We start from the raw sequence: 26,478 nt of genomic DNA on the forward strand, positions 1-26,478 counted from the left end.
ATTTCAGGGTGTATCATAGGCTTTCGGAAGGGGTAGGGGTCTCAGAGGCGTTTTTAAGGATCTCAGGTGGTTTCAGGGGGGCGCCAAGGAATTTAAATTTTCCGGGGTGTTCCCGAGAGTCACAGGAGCGTTTTATGGAGCCTCGTGAAATTTCAGAAGTGCTCCAGTGGGTCTCAGATGCATCTCATGGGATCTCAGGGTGCTTCAGAGACGTTTCAGGGGACCTCAAGGGGATTCAGGGGGTTTAACCCTTTGGAGACGGCATTTTCGTCTTTCTGGATGCAACCTCGCTGGTCTAGAACACGTTTGTACTAGTCAGTTTTCTCGGCTGGGCTAATGTGACCCATCCGTCTCCAAAGGGTTAAGGGGATCCCAGGGGTGCATCAAGGGTTTTCAGAATAGTTTCAGGTACAACTCTGGATCTCTCCGAATCTCTCTAAAACGCCCCTTGATCCTCTGGTGACGCTTCTGAATGGGCTTTCATCCGTCTAAAACAAATATCAACCCCGAACAAAATTGTACGCCAGTGCTTGAATCTGAGTGAATATGAAAAATATAGCACCATCAATCACTATGAAGGAACACGAAAAGGGAGCGGAGAATAACCGAACCAACTGAAACTGCTGTTCCTCATCGGTCGTTTGGCTTGTGAAGCAAACTGACTGGTAATCATCCATGCTCACTTGCTGCGGCAAGTGATATGTGCATCATTATTACAACGGAACAAATTTAGGCTCTAATCAATCTTTCGCGAAGTTAGAACCGTTATCGTAAAACACTGTTTTTAGACAACTAATTTTTGAATTGTCATATCTCCGAAAACAGTGAACCGAATCGAATGAAATTTTTAACGTTTATAAACAACATATTGAATCTTGAAAATTCTTTGAAAAAAAGGGCATTTTTTGTACGTTGAAAAAAGTTATGATGGATTGACACTTTTTGGACACTATATGGATGAAAATTTCAAATCGATATAACTTTATTCATTGTGAGAAAATATTACATTTTATAACGTCATATTATGTATCAATATATTGTTGATGAATGCTCAAAACTTCATTGATACGATTCACTGGTTTCGTAGATAGAACAGTTCGAAAATTAGTTGTTAAAAAATAGTGTTTTACGAGAACGATTCTACTAAGCGAAAGATTAACCAAACGAGCCCAAATTTGTACCATATAGATGCACATATCACAGGTTGACAAACAGTCAAAATTTTAGAATTTTGCACTCTATGAAAATTACAGCTTGCTAAACTCCAGGCGGTCTCATGGGGAGACTCAGGGGTTCTCTTGGCGTTTCAGGGGGTTTCAGGGGATTTCTGAGGGTACCAGGAGGTCTTAGGGGCAATTCAGGGAATGTCAAGGGTGCCTTATAGGGTCTCAGGAGCGTTTCATGGGATCTTAGGGAGTTATATGGGGCTTCAGAGGTGCTTTCTGGTTGTTTCTGGAGATTTAGATGATTTTAATGGCGTTTTGAGGCTGCATATGGCAAAATAGTGATGTTAATTCCATAGGGCCGTACCAATAATGAGGCATCGTACAGTATGTCCCATAAAAAAATGCGAAAATTTATTTTTTTTTCGTTTTCTAATAATTGTTGGTACAATATTGATAATGAATCCGTACTTTTAAGATAAGGCTACAATAAGGAGGTGGTTATCATACAGGATATCTCAAATTTGTTTCAAAATATTGATTAATTACGTACATGCGATGCCTCATAATTGCCCACAATTTCTAAAATAAATCATTTTTTCCTCAAATTATTTGAGCTTAACGAATTTGGATGGAAGCTTTTCAATGCATACAAATCACGCAGAAATAGGTACTCTTGAAATTGCCCATGTTTAGAAAACTGTTTGAAAACAATATCAGATGCTTAGGAACCAAATACTAAAAAATGGGCATATTTCAAAAGTCGTGTATTAGATTGATCAGCTAATAACTTCACACTGCTTGAAAATAAATGAAGATAATTTCTTGCTAATGAAGTTTCATAAACCTACATTCATGATAGACACAAATACGTAGTACTTGAAAACAGTTTGATGCATCATACATATTATTTTCTGAAAGTTTTGATTTGTCGTACACTACAATTTTCAGTAAATGTCCCATAATTTAAAAGACAGAAAATTTTCTTATTTGTTCAAACCACCAAAGGGCGCCTAAATACCTTGTCAAGCTATGAAAGTGCTGTTCTTGAAATAAAATTCAATTGAATGTGACTGAGAGCAATTTTAAGAAATTAACAGCTTTCAAAAACGGCCTCTGAGGCGTGGACGTTTTTGAGATCCATATGTTCAACATTATTTTTTCAAAGATTTATGATTAAAATTACTAAATGTTTCTAGGTCATTGTTAAATCAGTGTCTCGACTATATAATCTAATAGATAAATGCATGGTTTATCGATTGGAAGCAGGTGAACAATGTCTTCTAAAACTTTCGCATTTTTACATACTGTATTTTGGAAACCTTGAGTAATTAGCTCTGATTTTACAATGACACAGTGTATGTAGGCAGGGCATGTTACAAGAATGCCGAACGATACAAGACGACACGTGATGCACAGCGGGCAATATAGGCTCACCACCGTGTCGAAAATGGTCTGGCGAATGTAGGACGTTCCTAACGTTATAACAAGGAAGCAGCTGTGCAAATCGAGTTGTTTGGCTGTAGAAGTGATGATTCAGTTTTATCTTTGTTGTACAAAATAAATGGAAAAAATAATCCGACAGAAACAATTCTGCGAGCACAGATCCACTCCAGTCATCTCCATGGTTTGTCCAATTCCTAGTCCATCATTCCGTCGACCAAACCTTGCCATGTATAACTAACAATAGCTGATTTTAATTGCTGTTCTGTCCTACATTGGCCATCTCCACGTCGGAATGACCGTTTAATCTCGGCAACTAATTTCCAACGATACGTCTAGCCGGGAAAAAACGCTAGCGATGAAGTCGGCAACAAACGAGCAGCCCACCGCCAAAGTGAAGTCGCACTCACGTAATCCATCCATTAGTAGGACTAGGAAGATGCGGACAGGTGCTCGAATCCCAATGGCACTCCACCACGGTAGCAGCGTCAGAATTCGAACAATTCCAACTAATTAAAATAGTAGAAAAATCCGGAGGTTGGATCCCAACCGTTGCGTTTCGGCCTGTCACTAACGAGCAGCGGTGAGTCTCAAACTTACACCACCGTTCTCTCTCCACAGGGAGTTTTGTCTAGCCCGACAGCCCATCAGGCTTGTCGAAGAAGGCGTATTGAATGGTGTCGGAGAAAACGACGACCATCGTGATGAGGGCAGCCTGGGGATCAGCATGTTTATGGGTTCTGCGAGTATGTGAGATTTGACACACTTTTTCTCACAGCATAAATAGTGCTGGATCCCCATTGATGGCACATAATCTTCTTCAATGGAAATCCGTTTGGAGCAGAAAGAGAGTACGAGTTGAAACCGCAACCATCATCACGACCGGCCAAGAATGAGAGAAGATCGCAAACAATTAGGAATTTGCATAATTGTAAATTATGTAACAATTAACATAGCGTTTCATCCTCACTCGCCGAGGGGAAACCCGTCGAACTGGATCTTGCAGAGGAGGCCTCATGCGATGTGGCAGTTTGCTACAGCTTTCTTCCAAAGCTCATCTTCATTATAACTGCTGCGGTGAAAACCTGTCTGTATTATTGGTGGGATTCAGCTGATGGAAAAACAAGACGCGTTCAGGCTACCGCCGCCGCTCCGGTAGCCAATAAAATGACATTTCTCCGGGGCGTGCAAGTAGTAATCGCCATTGACCATTGGTCATTTTGCGATCTGGTTTCGCTTCCCGTGTTTTTTTTATCATCAGGGAGAAAACCGTAACTGTTCGCACCTAATGGCAGGATAAGATTTATGACCAACAGTAAAAATAAAGTTCAGGAAGCATTTCTTTTGTTGCAAATGGAGCGCGTTTCTTAGGTGGATTGGCGATAGCAACAACTGTGCCGAACAAATTGCATCTGAAACTGGCCTAAGATCAAAAGTAGGCCAAAACATCATGCAGAAAATCAATATAAAAAATAGAAATCAATAATTAAGAAGTATGCTGTTCTAGTGAGATGAATCAACTTTTCACAAAGTGGAATCGTGGAAATAAACTATTTTTACGAAGAAGCTGAATGTAAATGTTTCTCACAAATTTTGGTATTATTTTCCATGCAACTTTTTGGTGACCAGTTAGTCTTGTAAAACTATTGAGGACCGTCATAAAACCATAGACCTGTTATTTTGGTTTATGATAATTCCAAGAACCTCTTCAAGTCTATTTTACTAAAAAAAAGTAAGTTGGGTTAGACGTTATAGGGGTTGTCTCGTATAGAATACCGTCTATCTCCATTGCAATGGTTTGAACGACACCAAATGCAAACCAACGGGGTTCATTTTTAATTTGAACTTCTAGTAACCCTGTGGGCATCGAAAAACACACTGATCGTAACCCTTTTTGCTCTTTTGTTTTGAATCTGCGTTCCGTTTCATCCCGTTCCATGAACAGTATGAGGTTTGAACCATTTTTAGTTTGAACGATATGCAGATTAGAGGGGGTCAAATTAAAAAGTGTTCAGATTAGATGCGGGCATACCAACGGGTACCGTCTACCCTCGTTGGTTTGACCGCATCTAATCTGAACACTTTTTAATTTGACCCCCTCTCAGCAAAAAGGGTGTGTTTTCCGATGCCCACAGGGTTACTAGAAGTTCAAATTAAAAAAATAAACCCCGCTGGTTTGCATGAGATGTCGTTCAAACCAACGGAGGTAGACGGTATACAATAGATGCCTTTTAACAAAAGTTCTTTCCTCAGACAATCGTGAAGATACAGAGATTTTCCGTCTCCATAACAACGGTTGTTTGATTAACATTCCTTCCCTTCCTCAATCACCTTAACCCGTTAACGCATAAGGTGTCTCACAATTTAACTCATTTTTTAATCAGTAAGATCATACTGAAAGTATCCGGGTTCGATTCCCTGTCGATCAAGGATCTTTTATAAGTCAGAATTTATAAATGAAGCTGCATTTTTTTCAACTTTTGACACTCTTCTGTTTCTTGAAGCATGTTTGTCCATACTTAATACTCATAATACTATCGAAGAATCTTATTCCCACCACATGGAGTAATCCTCGCGGGAATACCAAGAAAGTTATTTAATCTAACAAAGTCTCAGCAAAAATTCCGATAGAAATCCTTGGATGAAAATCGGGAGGAATCATGGGAAAAATCCTTCGAAAAAATCCAGGAGGAGTCTCTTAACAAATTCTGAAAGAAATACTGAGAGATATACAAGGAGGAATTCCGGTACGATTTCCAGAAGGAATTTCTAGAAGAACCCTGAAGGAACCCAAAATGAATCTTAGCTGAGCTTAAATCCCTGAAAGAATCCATGGAGCAATTCAAGGAAAGAATATTGAAGTATCTCTTCACGCCGAAAACCAATCGATGAACTACCAGCACACACGAAATAATTTCAAGAAAAGTCCACGAGATAATCCTAGAAAAATACCTGAAAGAATCCCAGGAGAAATCTAGGGAGCAGTCTCTAAAAAAATCTCAGGAGAAGTGTCTGTAAGTATCCTGTAAGAAATCATTAAAATCATGAAGACTAAACGAAACAATCGCGGCAGACAATTCTGAAGGAAAATATCTAAATCTCTAATCGAGTCTCAGTGGAATCCTTGAAAGAATTCCGGGAGGACTGTCCCTGAAGAAATTCCTGAAAGGAATCCAAGGAGAATCCCTGAAGGAGTCCCGGACAAACCATAAAGGAATCCCGTAAAAAATTCTCAGGAGGAATCCCAAAGAAATACCAAGGTAAACCACTAAAGAAAATTCGGAAAGAATACATGCAGCAATCACGAGATAAATTTCTGATGGAATCCCTGAAAAGATCCAGAAGGCAATCCACAAAGCAATCCCAAAATGAAGTTCGAAAGGAGTTCCTGAAAAACAAAAAACCGGAAGGAAATCCGGGAGAAATCAATAAGGGATTCTTAGAAGGAGTCCCAGTAAAATTAGGGATTTTTAGAAAAAAAAAATCTTGAAAGGATCTCTGAAAGAAACCCTGAAAGACATATATAAAGATATCCCGAGAGGAATCAATGATGAAATCCTGGTAGAAATGTCTGAAGGAATCTCTGAAGTAAGCCCGGGAGAGACCTCTACAGGAATCCTGGGATAAAACCCAGGATGAATCCAGGAGGAAACCCCGAGTCTCTAATCCTGGGGATAATTCGCGAAAGCATCCCGGGAGGAATCCCTGAATCTTGTATTTATCCTTAGAATAGTTTCAAAAGAAGTCCCTTTGGATATCCTGGAGGAATCCCTTAAAGAATCCCGGCAGAAATTTCTGAAAGAATTCGAACGGAATCCCTGCAAGAATCCCAGGAGGAATAAATGTAGGATTCTTAAGAGAAATCGCTAGATGAATCCCAAAATAAATCCCTGCTGGAATCCTAGCAGGAGTCCCTGAAGAAATCTTGGGAGATATCCCTGAATAAATTTTAGGAGATATCCTGAAATAAATTCCAAGAGGAATTCCTAAAATAATCCCGGAGAAACTTTAAAGGAATCCCGGGAGAATTCCTAAAGGAAACTCAGTTCAGTAAGAATCCCGTACCTTATGGAACTATCCCAAGAGGAATCAATAAAGAAATCTTTTCAAGAATTTGTTAAGGAATCCCGAATGGAAACCCGGAAGAAATCCCTGACGTAATTCCGGGAGATATCTCTATAGGAATTCCGATAGAAATCCCGGGAAGAATCGAGAAGGTAACCCTGGATCCTGATCTTGGGAATAATTCGTCAAATAATCGCGGAAGGAATCCCTAGAGAAATCCCTAAAGGATTCCCAGAAGGAATAAATGAAGGAACCCTGGGAGGAATCCCTGATACATAGAATGCCGAAATTCTTAAAAGAATTTCAGAGAGAATATATGGTGGTATTCACAACAGAGTCCCTGAAGGAATCCCAGGAGAAATCTCTACAGAAAACCCAGGAAGGATCCATAAAAGAATCCCGAAAGGAAACTTGAGGGAAATCGCTGGAGGAAACAGGAACCAAGGAGAATCTCGGTAGATCCCTGTAGGAATTCCTGTAGGAATCGTGACAGGAATCCTTGAATAAATCTTGGAAGGTATGTCTGAAGCAAAACCAGATCCTGGAAGAAATCCCAAGGAGAATCTTTGAAGGAATCCCGAAAAAATCCAAAATAAAATCCAGAAGGAATCCAAAACGCTAATAAATGCAAAAATCTCAGAAGAAATCCCTACAGGAATCCCGTGAATTTTTTTTAAGGATCTCTGAATAACGCTCGGAATGAATCTTAAAAAAAAACTTAAAAAGATTTTCTGGTGGAATAACCCGGGATGGATCAAGAAAAGAATCCTGAATAGAGACTTAGGGGTTATCGCAGGAGGAAACCGGTAGGGTGGATCTGATGTATTAATTAAAGTACGTGAGAATCACGCCAAGAACCTGGGATCGATCCCACTCTCAACAAACTCACAAAATGTTAGTTCTTCTTCCAGAAGCAAAGTAAAGCGTGGGTCCCGATAGCTTATCCGGGGTGTCCCGATAGCTCAAACCGTGGGTCCCAATAGCTCAAACCGGGAAAACTGCCGAAAAAATCTTAACAGAACCTCGATAGAAATCGGCAAATAAATTCCGGAAGGAACTTCTGGAAGAATAGCCAGGGCGTAATCCCTGATGAAAACCTTGGAAGAATTTCTAAAGAAACTTCTAGATAAATCCCTGAAGGGATCCCTTAAAAATGGTGGAAAAAATCTCTGCTTTAAGTTTGCACTTCTTGCAGTAATTTACGCGGTATGGTCCACTGCACGAATTTATGCTGGCCTGCTTACTCTCACAGAAAATTTGACGTTTGAGCGGTGCCGACACCTCTCAAACGATAAATTTCGTGTGAGAGTAAGCAGGCCAGTATAAATTCGTGCAGTGGACCATAGGCTCGTTTAAATAAAGCTCTTGAATTGTTGTAGAAGTTTTCCCGTTTTCCTCCCTAATCCCGATAACGAAATCCTAATAAGTTGTAGGTACAGCACAGAAAGAGTTAGCGCACGGAATTCCGCGATTCCGCGAGAATAAAAACGAGTTCCAGAACTGAAATTATCGGTCGAAGTTGTTCATCGAAGCCGCTGGTGTATCAGAAGTTCTCACCGAAGAAGTCCCGGCAGCGGCAGTAGTAATAAACTGTGGCCATATGTAATCTCTGCAACAGCATCTGCGCCATCTGGTGAGGCAATTTTGAAGTTAATTTTTTGCCATGTTCGAAGTATGGGTCTTATGAACAACTTCTCCAAAAATAGTATGCTGAGCATATGGGTTAAGATCGTAGCCAGCGCCATTATTTAACCCTAGGGGACCGTTCATCAATTACGTAAGGGTTCATAGGTGAATTCGGATGACCCCCAATTGTAGAGGCGCTAAGTGAGATAAGGTCAAAATCGTTTGTTTACATCAAAAATTCAATTTTTCGTTTTCAAAATTAACTCATATTTTGCCTTGGTGGTTGCTATTTTCGATTGGTAATGGCTTCTATTATCATCAATCTCGATGCCCACGGCGACAGACACCGGATTGGCCAGCTAACAAAAAATCCGGAAGATTGCCCGCCGGAGGCATAGCAAGAGTTCCTCAAATTAATCACATAAGTTGTTCGTAAGTACCTACCGGATCTAAGCGCATCTGAAAGAGAATTAGATTTTCTTTTCAAAGAGTGCTCGTTTGTTTCTCTACGATGCGGAATTCGATATGAAAAAGTGAAAAAAGTGCAGTTTGCCTACCCGAGCAAAGTCTAACAACAAAATGATAGCAAATCGAAAACACGATTTGTAATCAGCAGCAAATTGATATCATATTTTGATATCAGATTGACTTGATTAATTTCGATTTCAAATTTTGATATCGTTTTGCTGTCATTTAAAATAATTACAAATGTTTAAGTTTTTAAGTCATTTCAAAACTTCTAGGCGACCTTGTATGAAGCATCTAATGTTATACCATCAGTGCAATTAGCGTATTGCATTTAGGTTTCCATATTATTCGAAAAAACTCTAAATTTAACGATTTTTCCATTTTTTCGCACTGATAGCAAAAACAGTAATCAATTTGCCATCACTGATAGCAGGAATTGTTTTCAACTTGCTTTCACAGGAACATTTTTATGCTCTCATTTTTGATGTTTTAACCGTTAAAACGACCAAAACGACATCAACCTGAGTAATCATAATTTGCAATATCACAACATCAAAATAAGTTTTCGATTTGCTGTCAGACTTTGCTCGGGTATGCTGCTCCATGTGAAATTTTGCAGGAGCCCCTTTTTTCATAGGGTTCTCATTCCTGCCACCAGATGCGGAGGGATCGTTAGCTTCCGTTGGATTTACCTATAAGGGGAAGGGGGGTTTAAGCAATCTCACTCGAAACACAAAAATATTTGGGTTTTCATTCAAAAAATCTTAATCTTACAAGGGGGGGGGGGAGGTGTGCCGAAAAATCGTGAAAACTCGGTATCGTAATAAATGGACAGCCCCAAGTAGGATGTTAGGCTCAATATGACCCAGTCAGGCTCGCTGAGCGTACACTATGCTATCGTGGTGCGCCTAGCCTAACATCTTAGGATGGTTAAGTATGGAATTCTTGAACTGTGCACATAGAGAACAGTTAGCTTGTAAAATGCCCCATTCATTGGTTCTTTGGGCAAATCGATTGCTCCGATTAATCACGGTAACTGTGTATTGCGCGGTCATCTACGCTCGTCATTTAGAACGTGGTGGTGTAGTGATAATCAAGTTTCAATTTAAATTATGTGTCAAATTTTATTCAGCTTCAAACCCCGTTCTGAAACATTTGGCCTGAAGGCAGAACCGTAATGTTAATTAGCCGTGAGATAATAATTTAAGTTTTCCAGAAGTGAACGCTTCAGCATAAATCTCCCGAGATAATATCCATCCAAAGCAGCGGGCCGTGTTCTTGGTCGCGCCGTTGAACGATCGTTTTCGAACGCCGAGCAAGTTTATCGCACACGCGATAATAGCAGCCAATAATTCTCCGGGGGTCGCTCACGTCGGAACTTCTGCAAGTAGTCAGATCTCCCCTCTTTGGAATGAGGCAACAATGTTGCTAGAGCTACTTCTCCGCGTCGTTTGTCCGCCTGCCGTCCGCCATCCGGTTGACGACCTGGTGACTTGGCATCAGCATTCCACTTCTTTGGGAAATGATAGCGCAAGTTCCGCGCTGCTTTGGCAAGAGGGTGAATTGTGGTAGACCCAGGGCGACAATCGGGTTGCGTGGCTCTGGCTCGCCATATTTGACTGGGCTTGGGTGAGGTTTCCACTACTGGCGGGTAGAGGTATCACCGATCCCGCCGCCCTGCTGGCGGCCATTGGGTGGTGACTTGTCAGTATGCATCACAGTGTATCTGCTGGGTCTTCAATAAAAGGAGGAATGGAAAATGACTTTGAAAGCGCAATGCATCAAAGGGAAACTGTTGCTGTATGAATTATTGAAGGCTTGTTTGATGGTCAACTTGATCGATAATTGTCAGCGAAAGGATCATTAATTAGTTATCTATATGTCGTCTGTGAATGATGAAGGAAGATTGAAAACGTGTATAATATGTGTTCAATGACTAAGAGGAGAACTTTAGAAAATTCATTAATTCTCCGTTAAGTGAAAATATCCTCTAAACTCATAGTCAAGCTCATAGTACAATTACAAACTTATTTGCTCTGAAGCTCTCCAAAATTTTGTTAATATGATTACGTTACCTTACACATATAATATATAAGGCGAATATCCTTTTTCGTTTCGTGTCCGCAAAAGAACTGTGAAGTGAGCGCCAAGTGCCATCTACCATGTCATAGACCTCAACTCCACACATCCGGCCAAGTCCTTCCAAGCATTTTTATTAAGTCAACTTAGAAAGAGTCCAGACCTGAAGCAGCTTGGAGTAAATCAATGAATTCCAAGAATCTCTCTACGAGGACTTCGTTAATTACGAAAAAGCTTTCGACCGTCTCAATCATGAAAATAAGTGGGTAGCCCTTATGCGCAGCGGTGTCCCTGAGAAAATCATCGGCCTCATTGAAGCACAATACAGGGCATTTTTGTGCAGAGTCCTGCACAACGGTGTTTTGTCCGATCCCATCCGGTTCGTTGCTGGAGTGAGGCAAGGAGGTATACTATCACCGCTATTGTTATTCATCGTAATCAAAGAGATCCTGGTAGGTGCGATTGATTATGAACAATATCGCGGGTTGTGCTGTGGTAGCCCATTACCAGGGAGCACCTAAATGACTTCGAAGTGGTTGATGACGTTGCACGGTGTGTTGTGTAGAACAACTTTATAATAAAAAAATAAGTAAGTCTGAAATTTTGCCCAATGATACTTTGGGCCATTCCCTTCAATTTGCTGGGTCGGTGGAAATCATCCATCGGGGGGTCTAGAACAAAATTTTTTTTGAAGGTTTTTTATGCAAAAACTGTTAAAAGCGCATATTGTAAATTTTTGCATCTCCTACAAATAGTCACAACTTTTTTGTCTTTGAAGATAGAACCATAAAAATTTCGGGCGTTTCGAAGTAGTATGCGTAGATGACTGTGTGAAAATTTCATTGAAATATGTTGAATGGTTTTCAAATAATACCAAAACTATCAAACGCATTCTAAAATACTAAGCTTGGTAGCAAAAGTCCAACGAAATATCTATATATTTTTTATATAATAATACAAGAAAAATATTTAATTATAAGCACCTTGAGTCATTATGATGGCAGCACTGTGAAAACTTGTTTTTGGAATGATGAACAGATACATAGTCAAATACATGAAGGAAAACACACACACTGCCATTATGTAGCTTTTCAATAAGTATTAATTAATTATTTCAAGAACGTGGTTTTGCGTATACATGTTCACAAGTACAAGTATGCCTGTATTACGAATCCTATAATAAACTCAATTATTATGATTGCTGAGCATGTCGGCCTTCTCCGAAAAAATATTTAAATGTTTATTGGTAAGCCAAGAAAAGCACTCGAGGATTGGGAAACATCTCTGTTTTGAGGAAAAACTACAGAAACTAAATTATTTTGAAACTAATGTTTACAAGCTTAAAATTAAATAGTATTTCACCTTAGTCAAGCAATAAAAACAAGTTAACTCTGTTAAAGACCTCATAATAACATTAAAGTTGTGGGTGTGAGTCTACATTAAAACACTCTCTTGATTGAAGAACACAATAAAGAGAACTGAATTCAAAACAGAACTCAGTTGGGTAATATTCGATCAAGGGCAACTTTACGATACTAAACATAGTTTCCGGATTATTCCACGATATTTGATATAGGGAATCGCGCCACTTGGGCGGTGGCTTCTATATTCGTCTGTTTTCCACTATAACTCAGTCAAATTTGAACCAATTGACACAACTTTTGGAATGTGGTGAGATAGGTATAGTATCTACCCGTGTACAACATTTCAAGTCAATTGGTTCAAAATTGACTGAGTTATAGTGGAAAACAGACGAATATAGAAGCCACCGCCTGAGTGGCGCGATACCCTAGCTGTTAGACCTAAACTTAAGTTTGTCTTTGAATTAAATAGCAATATGTTGCTTATTGCTTATGCCACCATTTATTAACAAATAACTGATAATAAGTACGGAAAGAATAGTTGAAAGAACGGAGTACTTATTGAAAATGTTTCTACATTAAGCATGAAAATTGGCTGTTCAGCATAAAGCCTAGTAAAAACAATTTGATAACAATGACTTAAATATTCTTATCGATTTGTATATGATGTTTAAAAAATATTTTTGTAATTACGTTGTGAAAAGTTGAACATTTCAGTTGGCTGAAGTATGCTGAAATGGCCTACTTTTCATCCCTAATGCAAGCGTGCCGAAAAGTACTACTTTTCGGCACTCTTAAGAGTGCTGAAAAGTAGCACTTTTCGGCACTTTTGCTCGAGCGTACTTTTTACTTACCACCATGCCTTCCGTAGATTCAGCCTCTGCCTCTACATCTACTGAGCAGCTTGAATCCGAATCAGGACAATTTCGATTCGGATTCGAACTACAAATCAAGGGTAGAGGCAGCTGCTGAATCTGCTTTTGCTTTTGCCCGCGCACAACTGTTTGACAACGGGAGCTCGATCATTGGTGACGCCTACTACACCAGAGCCTACCTGATCAAACGAAAAACTACGCCGACAAGCATGAGCACGTGCACGTGGTTCCTACTGAAACATGTTTGTGTAGCTGGAAAAGATCACACTAAATGGGTGTTTTTCGTAATTACAAAAAACTTTGTATGCAACTCGTTGCAAAACTCGATTTTTTCAGCACTCGTCGTATTTATCCAACTCGGCAAGCCTCGTTGGATAAATGTACGACTCGTGCTGAAAAAATCATCATTTTGCAACTTGTTGCATAAATAACTATTTCTGTGTAATTTAAAACCTCCAAGCATGAGGAAGAGTGATTGATCATTGTTATGGCGTTGTTTACTAGTAGAATATTTTCTACATAAAACTATATGTATCGAAAAAATAACAAACATTTTTTTTAATCCAAATTATTGGGCCACGCTTCTCTAAAGCCTTTCGCTTGCAATTTGATATTTAGATAAGACCTGATTCATTAAAAAATGGAAAAAATAAACAAGTATACGCAAAACCACGTTCCTGAAATAAATAATTAATACTTTAGTGAAGAGCTACATAATGGCAGTGTGTGTGTTTTCCTTTCATGTATTTGACTATGTATCTGTTCATCATTCGAGAAAACAAGTTTTCACAGTACTGCCATCATAATGACTCAAGGTGCTTAGAATTAAATATTTTTCTTGTATTATTATATAATATATATATAGATATTTTGTTGGACTTTCGCTACTATGCTTAGTATTTTAGAATGCGTTTGAAAGTTTTGGTATTATTTGAAAACCATTCAACATATTTCAATGAAATTTTCACACAGTCATCTACGCATACTACTTCGAAACGCCTGAAATTTTTATGGTTCTATCTTCAAAGACAAAAAAGTTGTGACTATTTGTAGGAGATGCAAAAATTTACAATATGCGCTTTTAACAGTTTTTGCATAAAAAAACCATAAAAAAAATGTTTGTTCTAGACCCCCCGATGGATGATTTCCACCGACCCAGCAAATTGAAGGATATGGCCCAAAGTATCATTGGGCAAAATTTCAGACTTACTTATTTTTTTGTTTTAAAGTTGCTCTATAAACACACCGTGCGTTGCTCTCCTAGCTCAACGGCGCTCTGATATGCAGAGTAAGCTCAGTGATCTTGCCGATCGCTCCTCCGAGGCAGGTCTTACCATCAACGTCAACAAGACAAAATCGTTGGATGTAAACACGGGCAACCCTTCCAGCTTCACGGTAGCTGGGCAATAGGTTGTCCCAAAATAGCACATGGTAAAAAAAATTGGGGGCTCACCCTGCAAATGATAGCTAAGGGTGTTAGAAACAAACTTTTGTATGACGGCAACTTTCAAAAATGACGTTTAGAGGTCGCCCCGGCGAGATTTTTGAAAAATGGCCATTTTTCGTAATAAATTTCATACAAATATTTTTTTACCGTACAAAAATTGGCAATACCCACTTTTTTATATTTTTTACAGCTTGATATGGATCCAAACTTCATGGGAAAAATAGTTAACGACATGTTTTGTAGGTAACTTTTTGATACTGAATTTTTGAATTTATTAATATTTCTCATTTTTTGATATACTTTGCATTTTACCCATCATAAAATGTATCTGAACCTAATGCTAATTTAAAACAATTTTCATAGAAAAATAGGAAATTTTATGAGGAAAAACTTTGCCGAAGACAGCATGGCGTTTTTTCCATCCGTTTTACAGTTATTCACAATTTACTATTTGGTGAAATTTGAATTTTTAGGTATTTTTCTAAAAATCTCACATAAGAACTTCCCAAAAACACATACAAAGTAAAAAATCACATATGCTCAACAAGTTTTTGTTTTGATTGTGTTATGGAATTATGGTGACATCATTATTTGATTTTTAGTTTTTGTTATTCAATCCCTTCATATGGAAATTAACTAGCAAAGATTTCTTGAAAAGCTTGTTCTCTTGACAAGCTTCGTAAAGCCTATTGATTTTTAAAAGATATTCTCTACAAAATTTTGAGCCATATTTTCGCGTTTATCTTACTTTCCTGTCGATATTCTCAATTATTTTTCTACATGAAGACTTATGAGTCCTGGACCAGTGAAACAGCCCAGGAAACAGTGGCAAAGTGAATAAAGGCGAATACGTTGATCCATGCCAAATTTAAATCGCGATTACGAACATCTTACGTAAGAATACCAATTTTTAGATACTAAGTTCCAATTCAAGACATTCTGAAAAGCAGGGCATGTCTTTTTTTGCATCTACTGATTTGAACTATCTTATCAACACTGAAAATAAGATACACCGAGACAAATTGAAACGGGTGGGATGAGATGAACCAGTGAGTTAACGTAATGTTATCCAAGGTTAGAACAATTTGATTACCATAACACATACACGGCATACAAAAAGACAAGGTAGGCTATTATTGGTAAACAACAGTTTTGGACGTAAACAAGTGACGACATTTTTATCGTCCTATCTGTTGATCAAAATGATAGGTACTACTGGAACGTTTTATTCATGTCTTTGAACGAAAAACAAGATCGACATGTTTTGCGGAATGTATCACCTTCTAAATGATCTATATCTATATAATATATTTCTATAAAATGTGTCGTGCGTTTGAATGTGTATTATGCTCGTATAAACCATTGTCAGTACATAACCGTTATAAATGCCATGGCCTACTGAGGCATCTCAAAATGGTACCTTATGATAAAGTTTCTCGCTAGTATGCGCCTTTCTAGATCAAAGAAAATGGATTTGTCAACGGAAAGAAAAATTCAATGAATGATGCTACCATAATTCCTAAACACAATCAAGACAAAAACTTGTTAAGCATGCGTAATTTTTTACTTTGTATGTGTTTTTGGGCAGTTCTTTTGTGATTTTTTTTTAAATACCTAAAAATCCAGATTTCACCAAATAGTAAATCGTGAATAACTCTAAAACGGATAGAAAAAACGCCATGCTGTCTTCGGCAAAGTTTTTCCTCATAAAATTTCCTATCTTTTTATGAAAATTGTTTTAAATTAGCATTAGGTTCAGATATTTTTTATGATGGGTAAAATGCAAAGTATATCAAAAAATGACAAATTTTAGTAAATTCAAAAATTCAGTATCAATAAGTTACCTGCAAAACATGTCGTTAATTATTTTTCCCATGAAGTTCGGATCCATATCAAGCTGTAAAAAATATAAAAATAGTGGGTATTGTCAATTTTTGTATGGTAAAAAATATTTGTATGAAATTTATTACGAAAAATGGCCATTTTTCAAAAATCTCGCCGGGGCGACCTCTAAACGTCATTTTTGAAAGTTGCCGTCATACAAAAGTTTGTTTCTAACACCCTTAGCTATCATTTGCAGGGTGAGCCCCCAAGCTTTTCGACCATGTGCAAATTTTGGGACAACCTACTGGGCAAGCAGTGGAGAATATTGAAAGCTTCCAATATCTTAGTAGCCAAATGGTGGCCGACGACGGCACCAAGATCGACATAGGTGCACGGATCAAGAAGGCGAGGGCTGCCTTTGAGAGATTAAGAAATGTATGGAAAAACAATCAGACTAGTCGACGAACCAAAATCCGAATCTTCAACTCGAACGTGTGTAATCTGTGCTGCTGTACCAGTGCCAGTGAAACTTGCCCTCACAATTGGATCTCCAACATGGAGCTCCATTGTCGATGTCATCAAAAGCCGATAGCGACAAAAATTCGGGTGCGATAGTGGAGGTGGGTCGACCACAATCTACGCAGGGGCGGGAACGGAACCGGCAAACAAGCGTTAGATTTGAGCCCAGCAGGGCATCACAGCAGAGGCAGGCACAGAGGCTCATGGCGGCGCAGCTTCATCAAGGAAACAAAGGAGCAGCTTCATCAAGGAAACAAGTCGACATAAATTTGACTTGGCCATAGGTCAAAACGATGGCGGGAAATCGCCCAGAATGGAAAGCTTTCAATTCGGTCCTCTGCACCACAATAAGTGCTCAGGACTGAAAGTAAGTAAAGTACAGTGAATTTGGGTGAAATTGATCACTTTTCGTAGTTTTTGACGAAAGTTTTTTGAATACTTATCGATATGGTTGAATTTTATGCTTTAAAACAAGTACGAACATGGTTTTCATCAGTCAAAGAGGGTAAAAATTGTACTGAAATTATTTTAATTACAAAAAATATCATTTGAAATAAAAAATCAAAAAAATAATTTCGGGGTGAAATTGATCAGTTAGTGAAATGTTTTTGTGAGTGCTAAACATATTTTTTCCTCCTAAATTGACCACCCCGAAATGCGAAGGGCCCATATAGCCGAGGCGGTAAACGCACGGGTATTCAGCATGACCATGCTGAGGGTGACGGGTTCGATTCCCGGTCGGTCCAGGATCTTTTCGTAAAGGAAATTTCCTTGACTTCCTTGGGCATAGAGTATCTTCGTGCCTGCCACACGATATACACATGCAAAATGGTCATTGGCAGAGGAAGCTCTCAGTTAATAACTGTGGAAGTGCTCATAGAACACTAAGCTGAGAAGCAGGCTTTGTCCCAGTGAGGACGTTACGCCAAGAAGAGGAGTGGAGGAGGAAATGCGAAAAGTCATTCAAAATTTTTACAAGTTTACTAAATTTTTAATTGTTTAAGTTTAAGGACAAGGTATTTGGAGTACATAGCTCAAAATTTCCAGAGCACCGTTTTTTTAGAACCGTTGAACGGATTTGGATGAAAATGCATCACGCTAATTGTTCAGTGGTTGTCAACAGCGTGATGCATTTTAATCCAAATCCGTTCAACAGTTCTAAAAAACGGTGCTCTAGAAATTTTTAGCAATGTACTCCAAATACCTTGTCCTTATATATTCATTAATCTATAGAAAACGCCTGATAGTATGCAATTTCCATACTATATATGTTATAACTTCCGAAAAAGTACAGTTTTATGCATAAATTTCAATATTTATAGAACTTGTGATGACGAAACCGGATTAAGCGAATACTTGGCAGCTAGAAACATCCATTCGAATATTCATTACATTTGCGATACAGCTACGGTAACAAAAGTTTGAAAGTGTTTTTGAAGTTCGCCTGACTGCCAGTTTAGGAAAATATTGAATTTTATACAGAAATACATATGTGACTAATTGGCTGTAAAACATGTAAACTCATCGTTCAATAACTCTTGAGCTTAAAGCGTTTTTTTAACAAGTAAAAATGGCCCTCTCGTCGATCAATTTCACATCACTGATCAATTTCACCCAAAATCACGGTAGTCACAACAATAGCGAGTTATCCGACCCGAATGATCATGTTTGATTAAAGGGTCGTTAATAAAAAAAAACAAACAAACAATAGCGAGTTATCCTACTCAACACTACATGATCCGCAAAATCGTCAGGTAAAAAAATGTGTTAAACACCAAACTGCCCATGTTTGCTGGGTTTTCTATTCACATGGGACTTTTGAGCGAATGAGAGAAGAATGAATGAGTGAGAACGAGAATGAATGAGAATGGGAAAAATGAGCGAGGGGGGGGGGGTGGAAGCTCAGGTAAAATATTATCTCCTGGGCGCCCATTAAAAACACCACCCCCGGCGAAGACTGGCGCTTGAGCCTAGCTATTTAGCACTGTAGTTGAAGGAAATGCCAATGCAGAACCCGTAGCTTCCGGGAAGGTAAGCCTAGCTCCCTGGGTTAGTGGGTTGGTATCAGGCCCTGCGAGCCAGTCGTAAAAAAGACTAGCACCGGAAAATTAACAAGAGAAGAATGCGAACCGATACCGATGGCGACGACCACAGCGACGAAAAGGGACTTGCTATTGGAAGCTCGGTACGTGGAACTGCAGATCTCTCAACTTCATCGGTAGCACCCGCATACTCGCCGATATACTGAAGGACCGCGGGATCGGAATCTTAGCGCTGCAGGAGGTGTGTTGGACAGGATCTATGGTGCGAACGTTTAGAGGTAATCATACCATCTACCAGAGTTGCGGCAGCACACGTGAGCTGGGAAAAGCTTTTATAGTAATGGGCCACATGCAGCGGCGCGTGATCGGTTGGTGGCCGATCGACTAAAGAATGTGCAGGTTGAAGATCAAGGGCCGATTCTTCAACATAATAAACGTGCACAGTCCTCACTCCGGAAGCACTGATGATGACAAAAACGCATTTTACGCGCAGCTCGAACGCGAGTACGACCGCTGCCCAAACCACGACGTCAAGATCATCATAGGGGATCTAAACGCTCAGGTAGGCCAGGAGGAGGAATTCAGACTGACGATTGGAAAGTTCAGCGCCCACCAGCTGACGAACGAAAATGGCCTACGCCTCATCGATTTCGCCGCCTCCAAGAACATGGCCATTCGTAGCACCTTCTTCCAGCACAGCCTTCCGTATCGTTACACCTGGAGATCACCACAACAAACGGAATCGCAAATCGACCACGTTCTGATGGATGGACGGCACTTCTCCGACATTATCGACGTTAAGACCTGTCGCGGCGCTAATATCGACTCTGATCACTACCTGGTGGTGGTTAAACTGCACCCAAAACTCTTCGTTTTTAACAATGTACTGTACCGGCGGCCGCCCCGGTACGATCTAGAGCGACTGAAGCAACCGAATGTCGCCAGCGCATACGCGCAGAATCTCGAGGCAGCGTTGCCGGACGAGGGTGTGCTCGATGTGGCCCCTCTAGAGGACTGCTGGAGTACAGTCAAAGCAGCCATCAACAACGCAGCAGAGAGCACTATCGGGTACGTAGAACGGAGTCGACGAAACGATTGGTTCTGGAGGAGAAGGATGCAGCGCGAGCGGTAATGCTGCAGCATGGAACCCGACAGAATGTGGAGCGATACAGACAGAAGCGGAAGCAGCAGACTCGTTTCTTCCGGGAGAAAAACCGCCACCTAGAAGAAGCGGAGTGTGAGGAAATGGAACTGCTGTGCCGTTCACAAGAAACACGTAAGTTCTACCAGAAGCTCAACGCATCTCGCAAAGGCTACGTGCCGCAAGCCGAAATCTGCAGGGATAAGGACGGGAGATTCCTGACGGACAAACGTGAGGTGATCGAAAGGTGAAAGCAGCACTTCGACGAGCACCTGAATGGCGAAGAGAATGTAGGCACGGAGAACCAAGGCAGCGGAGGAAATGACTATGTTGGTGCAGCAGAGGACGGGAACGAACCAACTCCCACGCTGAGGGAAGTTAAGGATGCCATCCACCAGCTCAAAAACAACAAAGCGGCTGGTAAGGACGGTATCGCAGCAGAACTCATCAAGATGGGCCCGGAAAAGTTGGCCACCTGTGTGCACCAGTTAGTAGTCAAGATTTGGGAAACCGAACAGCTACCGGAGGAGTGGAAGGAAGGGATAATCTGTCCCATCCACAAGAAAGGCGACAAGTGAATGTGTGAGAACTTTCGAGCGATCACCATTTTGAATGCCGCCTACAAAGTTCTATTCCAGATCATCTTCCGTCGTCTTTCACCTAAAGTAAATCAGTTCGTGGAAAGTTACCAAGCCGGTTTCATCGACGGCCGATCGACAACGGATCTCCACCGTACGGCAAATCCTCCAGAAATGCCATGAATACCTGGTCCCAACGCACCACCTGTTCATCGACTTCAAAGCGGCAAACGACAGTATCGACCACACAGAGCTATGGAAAATCATGGACGAGAACAGCTTTCCCGGGAAGCTTACCAGACTGATAAGAGCAACGATGGACGGTGTGCAGACCAGCGTAAGGATTTCGGGTGCACTATCCAGTTCATTCAAATCTCGACGGGGACTACAAGGACTGTCCTGCCTACTATTCAACATCGCCCTGGAAGGTGTTATGCGACGAGCCGGGCTCAACAGCCGGGGTACGATCTTCACGAAATCCGGCCAATTTGTCTGTTTTGCGGATGACATGGATATTATTACTAGAACATTTGGAACGGTGGCAGAACTGTACACCCGCCTGAAACGCGAAGCAGCAAAGGTCGGACTGGTGTGAATGCAGCTAAGACCAAGTACATGCTGGTAGGTGGGACTGAGCGAGACAGGACAAACCTTGCTAGCAATGTTACGATAGACGGGGATACTTTCGAGGTGGTAGAAGAATTCGTCTACCTCGGTTCCTTGCTAACTGCGGGCAATAACGTGAGCCGTGAAATACGAAGGCGCATCATCAGTGGAAGTCGTGCCTCCTATGGGCTTCAGAAGAAACTGCGGTCAAAAAAGATTCACCCCCGCACCAAATGTACCATGTACAAAACGCTAATAAGACCGGTGGTTCTCTACGGACACGAGACGTGGACGATGCTCGAGGAGCACCTGCAAGAACTCGGAGTTTTCGAGCGACGGGTGCTAAGGACGATCTTCGGTAGCGTGCAGGAGGACGGCGTTTGGCGGAGAAGGATGAACCACGAGCTCGCTGCACTTTACGGCGAACCCAGCATCCAGAAAGTGGCCAAAGCCGGAAGGATACGATGGGCAGGGTATGTTGCAAGAATGCCAAACAACAACCCTGCAAAGTTGGTGTTTGCTAACCATCCGGTTGGTACAAGAAGGCGTGGATCGCAGAGACCACGATGGGCGGACCAGGTGGAGCGTGATCTGGCGAGTGTTGGGCGTGACCGACGTTGCAGAGCTGCAGCTGCAAATCGAGTATTATGGCGGCAAATTGTTGATTCAGTATTATCATGAATTTTATGTTAACTAAAAAAATGAATTTTGAGCGAATGGGGGCAGCGAAGATCGATTAAGGATATTTTGAGGAAAAATTTTCAGAAGACGAAGCACCACCAGCAATATTCAAAACAACGCGAAGCAAAGAAAACGCGTAACGTTTTGAAAACGCAGCTACTCGCGTGCAGAGCCTGCTACGATCTCTCCCAAAAATCTCAAGAAAGTCCACCTAAAATACAACGATTTCTACAAAAGCCTATGTCTATTTTTCACTGGGGGTCCGTTTTAAACCGAACCCCGTATGATTATCCGATGACAGTTTTAATATTTCCAAACGAGAAAAACGCCAATCGATAGACCCAAAAGTTTCTCATTCTAATCAAACCTGCTTAATGATATGGATGCAAAATTCGAACAAAAATACTACACGTCAGACTGATTTTTCTTACCGGTTCGATTCCCTTCTATACCCCAAACCCAACCCTGCAAATTCCTTCCTTGCCATCGTCAGCTAGCAGTTGTTTTTATCTCCGCACTAAACTAGCCACGGGCCGTTCGTGAACAGCTCTCGGTCAAGAAGCTCACGCTGACCGCCTCCTCTCCTCTCCAAACGCACAGGCAAGCCACTCAATAACAATAACAACAGCCAGCGTTTAACCGACCTGCCCGCTACCTACCTAGGGTACGATGATGATCGGATCGGCGAAAGAGCCTGCGCCCGCGAATGTCTGGAATTCTTGGCCTTTGACGCGATGATGATTCTTCGCCACTTCCTCTTGCTGCCGCGCAACGAGGGCCTACTTCGGATGCTTGAACTATCCCAAGCCCAACCAGTAGAGTAGCGTGATATTTCAATTCGAAGCAGTCATAAGGAATGGCATTTGAGTATTTTTTTGCGAGCCTATGGAGGGATAAATGGTAGAAGAGAAAAACGGAACTATTCATCGTTATTGAGTGGAATTCTCAGCAAATACCCCGATTGAGACAGAGACAATTATGCTTCGCCTATGGGTCCCAGTCACTCCGATCACTGCCGGGACAGTTGTGGAATTATCCCATTACGCTCTATTGAACGTACATAATTAGTATTTCAGTCAAGTGAAAGACGAACTACCAGACAGGCCCCACGTCAGCCTGGTGGTGTCCAACGCGATATCATGGTTGATTGATCTACGCTTTCTGAAAGCATGCAGCCCCAGTCTATGCAGACCGTGTGGTAGCGCAGCACCAGTTCCTCGGCGATCCCCAGTTGTCCAATTTGCCGGGTGACGTTAATTTTTATGGACGCTCTATTTAGGGTGCAGTCGGAGACTATGACCGGTTCGCTGCTGGAATCGATCAAACCAACACGCCCAGCACAGACCCAATTACCCTAGACTCGGTACCCCGCCGACCCCGTCCGTCGTGCGTTGCGTTGTTGGCCTGATCTCCATGCGTGCACAGAAGTTCCATTCCGTTTAGCTGGTTGAGTGGCTGCGGCCATCAACATGGCAGCTCCGGAGAAGTAGCACCAGCAGCAATAAGACCAAAACAGGAGATGGGAGTTCCTATAGGAGTGGTAGGAGCAAGAAGAAGCAAAAAAATAGCCAAGTCCAACATAGACAACCGACGCAGCACGCAGCACTACCTACTCGTGGACGCGAAGGAAGAATCCATCGGCAGCCGTGAGCAGCAGCGAGCGGATAGAAGACAATCGGATTAGAACTAGTTTACATATAATGCGATCTGATTTGCGTGATTTTAACAGGGCAATTTTAATTCGTCCGATGGCTTGTATCATGTGGATCGAAATGTGTTATGGCCGTATATGGGGGTACGTTCGGCCCAGATTGGAAGCGAAGCAAATTGAAGCGCAGACACTAAGCGCGCTGGATGGCTGGGTAGATTGCCATATGTATACCTACGGCGAGAAACCCAAAGCGAACGATTTGAAGACTGGAACTGGATGACGACGACGACGACGACGGACAGCTTTCAGAATGATTGGCGGTTGGCCGAGGGACGTAGAGACGTATGTAAGATGCTGCGTGTGTGCACCATATAGAGCTGTTTGATAATGGCTGTTTTTTCAGGTTCAATCAACGGATTTTGACCAAAAATGTCGGGGATTTATAATGTTGTCCAGCTACCGAATTGAAACGCTTCTGAAACCGCAGCTTGATTGGGCTTTGTTGCGTTCATTTTATATTTTATTATCGTTTGTAATCAGATTAGCTGGATTTTGAATGAGGACATCCTCAGGGAAGGAAAGCAAAATTTGGAGCATAAGGCAACACATTTTTTCTCTTTTTTCGTTATTTAAACACATGACAAATATGTATTACAGTCCATTCAACATCACCCTAGTAAAACGTAAATATTTGTGAGACAAACAAACAACATTTTACAGAAAATTGCATAGCATCACAACTAACAATTATCATATTTCACAGCCAATCAAAACTCCAAATCATTCTATTTAGAGAAATCTCTAAAAATTCTTTAAAATTCTTTAAAATCCACCTATCTTTTTTGGCTTCTTTTTATTATTTTCCAGTAAAATTCAAAACTACCAGAATCCAACATCAAGTAACAATGTAAATTTTAGTTTAGTTTTATCGTGTTTCACAAACCTAGTCATGAAACCATTTTCGTATTTTCTCCCTCGTACGCAAACCACCGCCACTATCGCAGAGGAATATTTTATCCATCAAGTAATAGTTTGAAAATGCGTGAGAAGGATAAAGGACAAAACCGTTCTTTGTAAACAGGAGATATTTTCAAAAGCAGTTACGCCCTTTGGACATGTTGATGCTTAAAAGTACTCTTTAGTTTCTTAAAAGACGATAAGGTACTGCACGCTACGGTTACAAAGGTAAAACTTTCTTTTATTTCTAAGTCTTTGTTGTTTGCGATTAAGACTGTGAAATTTCGCCAGCTTTTCATGGGTGGTTTGTCTTAATTCAATATGTTATGGGGTCCACGTGCGTGGGAAGTGTGTTGACTTTTTGACTTGATGACGGCAGGGTGGCAACCCCCGCCCCCCAAAAAGGACCTTCTGGGATTCCACAGGGACGCCTTCCGGGGGTTCTACCAGGAATCCTTCGGAGTTTCTCCATAAATTTGTTCTAGGACTCATTCCGGAGTTTTTTCTAGGATTCCCAGGGAGTACTGGATGATATTCTTCCGGTGGTTTATTTGGAATTCCTTCAAAAGTTCCCTCTGGGGTTCTTCCTGGATTTCCTTCTGAAATTTCTAAAGAGGCTCCGCCTAGAATTCCTTGGACTGTTCCTGTCAGGATTCCTCCAGGAAGCTAAACAGATTCTTGCTGGGGTTTCTCAAGAAATTAATTCCAAGATTCCTGCAGGATTACTCCTTTTAGGATCACCCTAGCCATTCTTCCTGAGATTATTCCAGGAATCCCTTCCGGGGTTTCTCCACAAATTTATTCTAGGACCCTCTAGGATTTACTTCTGTGATTCCTCAGGGAGCTGTTCCTGAAATTCTCTTTGGGATTCCTTCAGATGTTTCCTTTAGGATACTTTTAGGAGTTTATTCTGGTATTCTCTCTGGAATTCTTCTGGGTTTTCTCAAGGAGTTCCGGGATTTTTTTAAATGTCATCAGAAGTTATTTTCAACTTCCAGAAGGTATTTCTGAAAAAAAAATAATCTCTGAAGGAACTGTTGGAGGAAAACTAGAAGGAACTTGATGGAGTATTTGCTCAAGGAAATCCTGTAGGAATTGCATGGGGATTTCCATTAACAAAAACAGCTGAAGAGATTTCTCAAAAAACTCCTGAAAGAATACCATAATAATCTCCTGAAGGATTTCCATTAGGAACATCTGAAAGAATTCCAGAATAAACTTGCGGAAAAATTCCAGAAGGATCTGCGGGAATCCCCGACGGAACGCTTGGCGGAAACCAGAAAAAAGCTTCTAAATGAAACTGAAAAGGTTTCCTGAAGAATTCCCGGAAGCTGTTTCTGATAGAATTTCAAAATAAGTCCCCAAAAGAAGTTCCAAGAGGAATCCCGAAAAGATTTTCCAAAACAATCCCGGAAGAAGTTCCAAAAACAGTCTCGGAACAGTTTCCCAAAGAAATCCTGGAAAAGTTCTCGAAAGAATCCTCGATGGAGTTGATGAAGAATTCCACAAACAATTCCTGACAGTACTTCAGGAGAAATTCCCGGAGGAATCCCGAAACAATACTAGAAGTAGTTTCTAGAGAAAACCCGGTGAAAGTTCTTGGAGGAATCCCGGAAGGGATTCTTATAGCTATTCCAGAAGTAGTTCCTAAAAGAACCTCAAAAGGAATTCCTAGAGGAATCCCGAAGAAGTTTTTGGAGGAATACTGAACGAAGTTCGTGTAGGATTCCTAGAACGAGATCAGAAAGAATTCCAGATTAAATCACAGAAGGATTTACGGGAGAAATCTCGCATGGAGTTCCAGGAAGGAATCCCTAATGGAATTTTGGAAGGAGTTTCTGAAAGTTTCTGAACCAATCCCCAAAAAAATATCCTGGAGGAATCCCGGGTGAAGTAGCTGGAATTTCCACGATTATTTGTCAGGAATCTGGATGTCCAAAAAATATTTGGAA

At 40.9% G+C, this 26,478-nt stretch overlaps 1 long non-coding RNA gene across 1 annotated transcript in view; it reads right to left on the reverse strand.

Moving 5' to 3' along the window:
* The window catches only part of LOC134292206 (uncharacterized), a 115,021-nt gene that overhangs the window by 62,008 nt on the left and 26,535 nt on the right, over positions 1–26,478 (reverse strand). The window lies entirely within an intron of this gene.

Source organism: Aedes albopictus, chromosome 3 (genome assembly GCF_035046485.1).
Source record: "Aedes albopictus strain Foshan chromosome 3, AalbF5, whole genome shotgun sequence".
Lineage (NCBI taxonomy): Eukaryota > Metazoa > Arthropoda > Insecta > Diptera > Culicidae > Aedes > Aedes albopictus.